We start from the raw sequence: 10,525 nt of genomic DNA, 5'->3' as shown, positions 1-10,525 counted from the left end.
AGGCCAAGTTACAAGAAACAATTAGCCATCTTAGCTCACACATACATGCCATATTCCAAAGCAATGCTGCTACCCCATTTTTCCTAAATTATTTCAAGTAACTTGGGCCTCTGCTTTTTCATCTTACCAACTGAAGAGAATTTGATCGTTGAAAGCATGTCAAAGTGCCACACATTTAACATTAAATGGCAGTCCCTCAATATAGCCAGGGAGACCCGCAATGACTTAACATGAACGGTATAACTCAGCAAATGGCATGCTATTATTGTGACAACTGAGAAGCATTTTAGATACCTAAATTATATTTAGTGTATTTAATGGTGTATTGGTTGTTTGGCTTGCATAGGACACACATTGTTTCTCCTGCAGAAATAAACCATCAGTGCACATTCTGACAACATTACACATGTATTCAAAATCTCATTTTGAATACTAAGATACAAGTGTTGTTTTACAACAAAATTTTTGAAATGCCTAATGTTCATACTGCACAAGTTTGTCAGGGTGGGTGAGGGAATGGACCCAAACGCAGAGTCAAAAAACATCCAAAATCCACAGTGAACGCAAAACCAGGAAAGTTGCTTTTAATTAGAACAAAAACAAAAGGGAACAAAAACGAAGCCACGCAGGGCACATCAAAAGGGGAAAAAGATCTTAATGCGCAAACAGAGAAAATGCAGAAATACAAAAAAACAATGCAAAAACAAAACACGGGCAGGGAGGAAAACACTCACGGCAAAACACTGAGTCACAAAAAGGAGCACAAACCGAAACACAATCCAATACGCACCCAAAAAACAAACAAGGATCCAGCACCTGAGTCAAGCAAGAAGGGAACTTAAATAGACCAGACACTGACGAGACACAGGAGGGTACCATGAACAATCAGGCCACAGAGAGGGAAGGGAAAACGAGACAACCCAAAAACAATAATAGAATAACTGAAAGCAATAATACAATTAAACAGGGGGAGCAGGACACAAAACAGAAGTGCCGCCATCTGGCGGCCCAACCAGGAAAGACATGTAGCCTGCATAGGTACAGTTGTGTATCTTACAACGGCACTAATGTAAAAAGAAGAAGATAAAAATTGAAAATCCTCCAAGTTTTGGGCTTTATTGTGTGGATATGTGAAATTTATTGTGAATTCCGTCTGTTGAAATGGGTTCAGAAGGTATAGAAATAAATGTTTTTAAGGGTTGAGAGTCTGTTGTCATTGTGGTTATTTTTGTAAGGAACCCTGAAAAGTGTCAAAATCTCCATGCTGTTAAGGTGCAGCCCCACCAATGATGTAACTTGGCAGGATGGTGAACCTGCCATCCCAGTACAGTACAAACTAGAAAAGTGTGTTTGAGCTCAAAATTTTGTGACTTGCATGTATTAATAACCTTCTCATCTAGATAATTGAGCACTTGCACTCACTGTTGGTGCAGTAGCGCAGCCTGCCTGTATGCATGTTATGAACATCTGATGACCTCACAAAAGTCTGAACAAAGAGCCTGAACCTCATATGCTGTATTTTTCAATACAAATCTCAGAAAATGTTTGTGATAATCTGAATGTGAAAATTTGCTTCCTTTAAATCCAACATCACAAACCACTTAAATCAGTGGACATCTTCTAGGCTTTGTTTTTGTGTCAGCATGTGAAAGGGGAGCTTTTGCTGAGAGCTGTTTATAATGCCTGCATATAAACTGCCATCTTTTCTGGGAATGAGGAAATGGGGACTATAAAATACGATCCCCTCTTTGCTGGGACAGGACAAACAAGTCCATTTTCAGCAGTTTCTGTGTTTTTTTTAGTTTATTTTGTGATGTAGTGTCTCTGCTTTGTTTAGTGATAGTAGTTTCACATAGAAATTATTACAACTGGGTGGCACGGTGGTGCAGTGGATAGCACTGTCGCCTCACAGCAAGAAGGTTGTAGGTTTGAATCTCGGCTTGGGGCCTTTCTGTGTGGAGTTTGCATGTTCTTCTCGTGTCCGCGTGGGTTTCCTCCCACAATCTAAAGACATGCAGGTAGGCCGATTGGAGTAGTAGAGCAGCTCCCTGCTGTAGGTACATTTGAGGACTAGGCCTAGGCCTCACAGGTGATAAGGCTTCTGCTGGGAGGAGCTCCGGCAGCACTCATCCTAGCAGTGTAGTAGCAGTGCAGAGAGCTCCTCCCAGCAGCAGTGGTGCAGCAGGCCAGACACAGCAGGAAAGCAGCAGGCTGAGTGGCAAGGCCTACACTCCATTGCCACAGGGATCTGTGGTAAGGAGAAGGCCAAGGCTATTTTCCTAACTGCTGAAAAAATTCAGCTCAATCCATCCTGGAGAAGCCCAGCCTCTGCTTACCAACCCACAAATACCTCTTTTCCACCAAAGCGAACCTAGTTCTGGTTCTGGGCTGGTGCTAGTGCCGGTTCGCAGCTGGTTCAACTGCGAACCTTCTAAGAACCGTTTTGCTTTTCCACGGGTTAGAGAGCCACGTCATTACGTCACTGTATACATCTGTATACGTCTCTGCTTTCCCAGCAACATCGTTACCTATTAAAATGTATGTCTTGTAAAAATACAGATAATAAACAGTCTAAATGTAAAAAACCAACTTCATACATATACATTTAGTTATATTATTACAGCCTTATTTAGTCTGTCCAGCTTTTTGCAATTCAGAATTTTTGGAATTCAACACGTCAAAATGCCACATTTTCCCTAACGCTGCATAATTCAGAAAAATAATTAGCCATTTTACGAATTATGCAGCGTCAGGAAAGATGCAGCATTTTCTTGAAGTTGTGTTGAATTCCGAATCCCTAAAAACTGGAGGGACTATTATTTAATACATCAACTTTAAGACAAGCAACATGCTCGGAATTATCTCATCGCGACCCATTAAATCCAATGGCGCAGACGTTGCTTCATAATTTCAAACTGCTTTCCTACTTGGGTTACAACAGTGAATATGTACCGATTCCTAAACGTGCTGATAGCGACCACCCTTTTTCATATTAACCTCAAATATGCAAGACAGGACACTTAAACTGTATGGTAGCAAATTTATGTAAAGTTCCATTCATTTATATGAGGAGGTCCCCTTAGCAAACAAAAGCTAGTGCTGGACCACCTCTGACTTCTTTGCCAGCACAGACAAAAATCACAAAAGTACTGAAAAAATAACCACTGAAGGTAGTCTCACTCTACCTGGTCACAAAGTTTTAGTTGGTCTTGGTTGGTCACGATAATCCCGGCCCCAGCCCCTGACGTAAAAGGTTCTCGGTTCTAGACCAGATAAGTTTGGAACCAGTTTTCCTGGCCGAGAGCCGGTTCTTTTGCTGTTGAAAACGGAAGAACTGGTTCGTGATTAGGCACCGACTCCAAACCGGCCCTCAAAATTTACCTACAGCAGGGAGCTACTCTACTGGTGAGACCTGATTTTATTCACTGTCGCTGGATATACCTGAAACTTTGGGCCACAACACCCTGCATTGCGGCCTATAGCAATTATCTGTTGTACTTCTGCTTGGACATGTATGTTTTCTTCTGTTCGTTGTTCCTAGTCCTTTAAATCTTTTAAATCTTCCTCCTTATTTATTTACTCATTTTAAGTGTAAGTTTCATTTATTTATTTATTTTCAATGTAAGTTTATTGTTATTATTATTATTCATTTTTTATTTTTATGAATGTTTCACATAACTACTTTTAATCTTATATCTTTCACTTTGTTTTTATAAGTATGTTTCGTTTATTGCTATTATGACTTCCCAGACCTCTCTGGCTGATCAGCAAAGTCATGAAAAAGTCATGAAATGCAAGCTCTGCAACATGTTCTTAATTGTTTCTGAAGAAGATTTTACAGACATTGCTTTTAAATGTGCCAAGTGTATTAAAATCATGGATTTACAGGACAAAGTCATTGAACTCATGAAACAAATAAAAACACTCACTGACTGAACGGCACTTTTAATGGAACACTCCAGATTACAAGACAATCTTAACTCCACTATCTTAATTGGTGCTGCTGGGCTTGGCCCCCTCCACTCTCACCTATTTGCCACCACTCTTCCAGCCCAGGAACCTCCCAGTGTCGTCACCTCCACCCACAGAAATCCTCCTCCTAGTAACAGCCCACCTTACCCTGGCCTCCCCATCAACTCCACGCCTCAGCCATCTGCCTGGCAGCAGATAGACAGGCGCTCAGGAAGACCACTTCACCTCTCAAACCGTTTCAGTGCACTAGACCAGGATGAAGCCCTGTCAACCCAGCCTACTTCCTATTCTATCCCTCTTACCCTAAAGGACTCAACCGCCTCCACCCTGGTTATCGGCAATTCCATGGTCCATGATGTCCACCTGCCTCCACTATCTGGCCCCTCCAAGGTTCACTGCTTTCCTGGTGCACGGGTGCAGGATATCCAACGCCGACTCCCCAAAATCTTAATCAATTACAGCAAGAACATCATCATCCACGTGGGCACCAATGACATCAGAGCACAGCAGTCAGAAGTTTTAAAGGCAGACTATCAAGCACTCATCACTTCACTACTGGACGCTGGGAAAAAGGCCATCATCTCAGGGCCCTTCCCCACCCACCACAGAGGGATCGAGAGGTGGTCCCGACTGTTTTCTCTTCACACCTGGCTCAAGGACTACTGTGCTATCATCAGGATCCCCTAAGAACTTTGACCTATTTTGGGCAAGGCCTGTTCTTTTAAAGAGAGATGGTCTTCACCCAAACTAAAAGGGGGCCTTGATGCTTTTTGAGAACATCAAATCCCATCTCCATGCATGACAGATGAGTATGGTAGGAAATGCATTTCTCAGAAGACCATATCGCGTACCAGATATGTTCTCTCCCTCTCCACCTTCGGTAATGTGTGGTGAGCTTTCTGGTGCAAAATGACTGCCATGCATCACCCAGGTGGGTGCTACACATTGGTGGTGGGTGAGGTGAGTTCCCCGTGACTGTGAAGCACTTTGAGCATTCGGAAAGGTGCTGTATAAATGCAAGGATATTATATTATATATTATATAGATCTCAACATAGGCACCACCATTTCCTACCATAGACCTGTGATGGCCTGCTAAGTATTCAGACCCACCAAGGCTAACCTAAACAACTTGATTTTTATTCAACATTTGCCTCTGATTGTAACCCTGTCTGCCAGGCCTGTGACACACCCACTGAAACTGGCCTTATTAATAGGGATGACCATTGTCTTTTTCACAATGTGGTAGCTGGGTCTGCTGTAGGCGTAATGTATTGTGTCAATGCAAAGGTTATGACGACAGTAATCTCCCACTGAGAGGTAGTGGAAATTTCTTGTATACAATATGATTAGAGTACATGGATTTGCTGTGTGCAGCGTGTGTGGGATAAGTGGTAAGGTAATTAATAATCTGGAAACACACAGACACATTCTACACACATTAGCTTATAGACATATATTGTGAAATCATACACACACTCACATAATATTTCACTAAATTGTGCACACATGCTGAAATTGTAAATCTGCCTTTTATTTCTTTTGAAGATTTTCCATTGTAGTGGGTTCACAGTCACATAATTTGGCTTTTATTTTTCCCAGTGTGTATCAAGAGGCTATTGAGGCTGAAGAATGTGACTTTAAACTTGGATTTCTTCTGATACTTTTGTACCTTTTTTGATTTAGTTTAGGTGCTATTAGATAATTCTAGTTGCTTTTTTATTATAACAATTTGGAATTGCTAACAGTAACTTGCAGCACATGGTGTGTGATAAATAACATATGAATAATGCACATGTAGGGAAACATCTTATACATTATCAGTGTCCAGCCAAGTAACCTTATTTAAGTCCAGTTATCTGCATAGCCTGATGAGTGTGTATATCATGATGTGAGTGCATGTGTGTGTGTGAGTTAGAGGCTTGAGGGAATGTGCAAGTGCATGTCATGTGTGGTGTGTACAGTTTGTGTTGAATTAATGGACTGATGAGAGTCATGAGAACACATGCTGATGAGCCGCAGGGTCATCTTTATTACACCTTGCACTTTAAAAATCCCACACGGTCTGCAGTCATGATCACAGATTGCTTAACATACTTTATCATTACCTGGGAAAAAGCATGGGAACATGCTCTTATGGCTGGTCAATGGCTCTTATGTGACTTGGGTGGTTACCTTGGGTAGCTGCCTCAGAGGTGTCATTTGAAAAGGAAGTTTAATCAAGTTAATTAATCACATTATTGTTCTGATGTACAAGATCTACCAAACCAAGAGCTAACAGTCTGCTTAGGATGAACGTAATAATTCCTGTCTGGAATAAACATTATAATAAATGAAAATGAACTTACCTCTTGCTCAAATAATTTGTGTACAAATTACATTATTTCTATGAAAATGTTTTGACTGCTTAACTATTGAAAGCCTCTGTGGTAGGGTGGGCGTGGTTTTGCGTTGGCTGCAGAGAGAGAGTGGGCGGGCGGCTCTCGGAACTCTGCGCCACAGCTGTTGGGGATTATTAATCAGCACTGATGGTTAATTGTTTGATTGATGGACAATGTGCTGATTACCTCGACGGCGCACCTGTTGGCGGATGACCGTCCCTTCGCATACGCCCAAAGGCTAACCCACATGGCCCGGCGTTGGCTGCAACCAGAGACCCGGTCCACCGGGGGCGTGGTGGAGCAGGTCATACTGGAACAGTTCCTGGAAGGGTTGCCGGAGGGAACGGCTAATTGGGTGCGCTGCCATCGCCCGACCAACCTAGAGGGGGCGGTTACCCTGGCGGAGGACCACCTAGCGCTATACCCCAGCTCCCAGCAGCAAGCACGGCCGGAACCGGCGCCCAGGAGGAGACCCCCTCCTCGTACTGGCCCCTCCCCTGTCCCCAGGGCTCTGCCCCTTCCATTCCCTCAAACTAATCCCCCCTTTTTTCCGGTTCCCTCTCCAGGTCCAAGCTCAGTGTCGGGGGGCTCCGGCTCGCAGAGGGCGCCTCAGACACTCGGACCGGGGTGTTGGCGGTGCGGACAGCTGGGTCACCTGCGCAGCGATTGTCCACTTATGGAAGTGGGGCAGGTGGTCCGGGTGGTCGGGCCGCCCACTTCCGCTCCCGATCAGGAGGGAGTGTACTGCATCCCGGTAAGGGTGCAAGGGAGTGAACACCGGGCGCTGTTGGATTCGGGGGCTATGCAGTCCCTGATCCAGCAAAACCTGGTTCGAACCGAGGCATTGGTAAAGGCACCCTGGGTTTCCATTCGGTGTGTGCATGGAGATGTGCACAAGTATCCGGTAGTACCCGTGGAAATTTGTTACCAGGGAAAAACGCATATCGTGAAGGCTGCGGTTAGCTCCCGGCTTGCGCATCCCCTAATCTTGGGTACTGATTGGGCGGGGTTTAGGGAGATTTCTAGAAACATGCTGGGGGTGCGATCACTACCGATAGGGAAGTGTGACGTGTGTGCTGTTGACGGTGGTGACGCAGGGCCGTCCGACACGGCCGGGGCGGAGAGGGACCCAGGCGAGCCTCCGGTTGAGACTCCCCGGGGTCCTGTATTCCAACCCGCGGAGGATTTCCCACTCGAGCAGTCTCGGGACGACACCTTACGCTTTGCCTATGACCAAGTGATGCGGATTGATGGTCAGCAGGTGCGCCCCAATGCAGTACTCTCGCACCCTTATTTTTCTATTATTGGGGACAGGTTGTATCGAGTGTGTCGTGACGCTCAGACCGGTGAAGAAACGACCCAGTTGTTGGTACCCAAAAACCGCCAGGAAATGGTTTTCCAGGCGGCTCATTATAACCCCATGCCGGGACACTTAGGGTATGATAAGTCACTACACCGAATAATGGCTCGGTTTTACTGGCCGGGCATTTGGGCGGACGTACGTCGGCGGTGTGCGTCCTGTCCCGAATGTCAATTAGTGAACACCCCGGCCACCCCAAAAGCGCCTTTCCGCCCACTACCCTTAATAGAGGTTCCCTTTGATAGAATCGCTATGGACCTCATTGGGCCATTTGAACGGAGCACCCAGGGATACCGTTTCGTGTTGGTCTTGGTGGATTATGCGACCCGGTATCCCGAAGCAGTGCCGTTGCGCAATATTTCAGCTAAGAGTGTTACACAAGCTCTGTTTCAAATTATCTCCCGCGTCGGAATCCCGAAAGAGATTCTGACTGATCAGGGCACTTTGTTTATGTCACGTACACTAAATGAGCTATACGGATTACTGGGCGTCCGCTCTATTAGAACGAGTGTATACCATCCCCAAACAGATGGGCTTGTGGAGCGGTTTAATAGAACTCTGAAGTCCATGATTCGAAAGTTCATTCACGACGATAGCCAAAATTGGGATAAGTGCTTAGTCCCTCTATTATTTGCAGTGCGGGAGGTTCCCCAGGCCTCCACGGGATTTTCTCCCTTTGAACTGTTATTCGGTAGAAAACCTTGGGGAATATTGGACCTAGTTAAAGAAAGCTGGGAGGACGGTCCAAGCCCCAGCAAAAATGAGGTGCAATACGTCATGGACCTGCGAGCAAAACTCCATACACTGGGTCGGTTGTCACGGGAGAATTTGCTCGAGGCTCAGGAACGTCAGCAGAGGCACTACAATAGAGGGACGAAACTACGACAATTCTCACCGGGAGATAAAGTCCTGGTATTACTGCCAACCTCCAGTACAAAATAACTCTCCAAGTGGCAAGGGCCCTTCGTGGTCACACGACGAGTTGGGGAGGTTGACTATGAGGTGGAGCGTGCTGATAGAGAGGGAGCGAAACAGATTTATCACCTCAATTTATTAAAAGCATGGAAAGAGGTGGTGGCTGTTTCTCTGGTAACGGTGGATCAGGAGAGGGACGAGCTGGGGCCGGAGGTAGTAAATTCAATCAATCAGACCCCACCCCTTTCAGATAGCCACCTCTCGCCAAGTCAGAGAGCAGACCTTGCCCTGTTGCAAAAACGGTTTGCGGATGTGTTTTCTCCCCTACCAGGACGCACGAACCTCATACACCACCATATCGACACCCCCCCGGGAGTAACGGTACGTTCCCGTCCCTATAGACTGCCGGAGCACAAAAAGAAATTGGTGCAGGCAGAAATAAAGGCCATGCTGGAGTTGGGTGTAATAGAGGAGTCCCACAGTGCCTGGAATAGCCCCATCGTGCTGGTAAGTAAGCCGGATGGCTCTATTCGGTTCTGTGTGGACTATAGGAAAGTGAATGCTGTGTCACATTTTGATGCCTATCCTATGCCTAGGGTCGACGAACTCCTGGATCGGCTGGGCACGGCTCGTTTTCTTTCGACACTGGATCTGACTAAGGGCTATTGGCAGATTCCCTTGTCTGCAAAGTCCAAAGAGAAATCGGCTTTCTCCGCTCCGGACGGTTTGTACCAATTCCGAACACTTCCGTTTGGGTTGTTCGGGGCCCCAGCCACCTTCCAGCGCCTGATGGACCGGCTGCTGTGTCCGCATGCTGCGTATGCTGCTGCCTATCTGGATGACGTTATCATCCACAGTAGCAGCTGGGCACAGCATATGCGGCATGTGGGGGCGGTGTTCGAGTCCTTGAGGCAGGCGGGGCTCACGGCTAACCCAAAGAAGTGTGCGATTGGCCGAGCGGAGGTACGGTATTTGGGGTACCACTTGGGAAGTGGACAGGTGCAACCTCTGGTGGATAAAACCGCGGCGATTGCGACCTGTCCACGACCCGAGACGAAAAAAGAGGTGAGGAGGTTCTTGGGGTTGGCCGGCTACTATAGGCGGTTTATTCCGGCGTTTTCACAGCTGACCAACCCCTTGACTGATTTAACTCGCAAAGGTGCCTCAGATCCGGTCCAGTGGACGGAGCCGTGCCAGCGAGCGTTTGAGAGGGTAAAGGAAGCCCTCTGCGGGGAGCCACTCTTGTTCATCCCTAATTTCTCTCTTCCTTTTATCCTGCAGACCGACGCATCGGACAGAGGGCTGGGGGCTGTTTTGACCCAGCAGGTGGAGGGAGTCGACCGCCCGGTGCTGTACCTCAGCCGCAAACTATCCCAGCGGGAGGCGAGGTACAGCACGGTAGAAAAGGAGTGCCTCGCCATCCGGTGGGCGGTCGGGTCCCTGCGCTACTACCTGCTGGGTCGCCCATTCACCCTCTGTTCGGACCACGCTCCCCTCCAATGGCTCCACCGCATGAAGGATACCAACCCACGAATCACCCGTTGGTATCTGGCTCTACAGCCCTTTAATTTCAAGGTGGTTCATAGGCCGGGGGCGCAGATGGTGGTGGCGGACTTCCTCTCTCGCCCCGAAGGGGGTGGGGGGGTGGGGGGGGGGGGGGGGGGGGGGGCGGTCATCGGCCGGATGGCTCCCCGGCCTAAGTCGGGCGGTGGGGGTATGTGGTAGGGTGGGCGTGGTTTTGCGTTGGCTGCAGAGAGAGAGTGGGCGGGGCGGCTCTCGGAACTCTGCGCCACGGCTGTTGGGGATTATTAATCAGCACTGTTGCTTAATTGTTTGATTGATGGACAATGTGCTGATTACCTCGACAGTGAGCCTAGACGCTTAAAAGCTGGTCGACA

Source organism: Anguilla anguilla, chromosome 7 (assembly GCF_013347855.1).
Source record: "Anguilla anguilla isolate fAngAng1 chromosome 7, fAngAng1.pri, whole genome shotgun sequence".
Taxonomy (NCBI): Eukaryota; Metazoa; Chordata; class Actinopteri; order Anguilliformes; family Anguillidae; genus Anguilla; species Anguilla anguilla.
Note: the sequence above shows the minus strand (reverse complement) of the source record.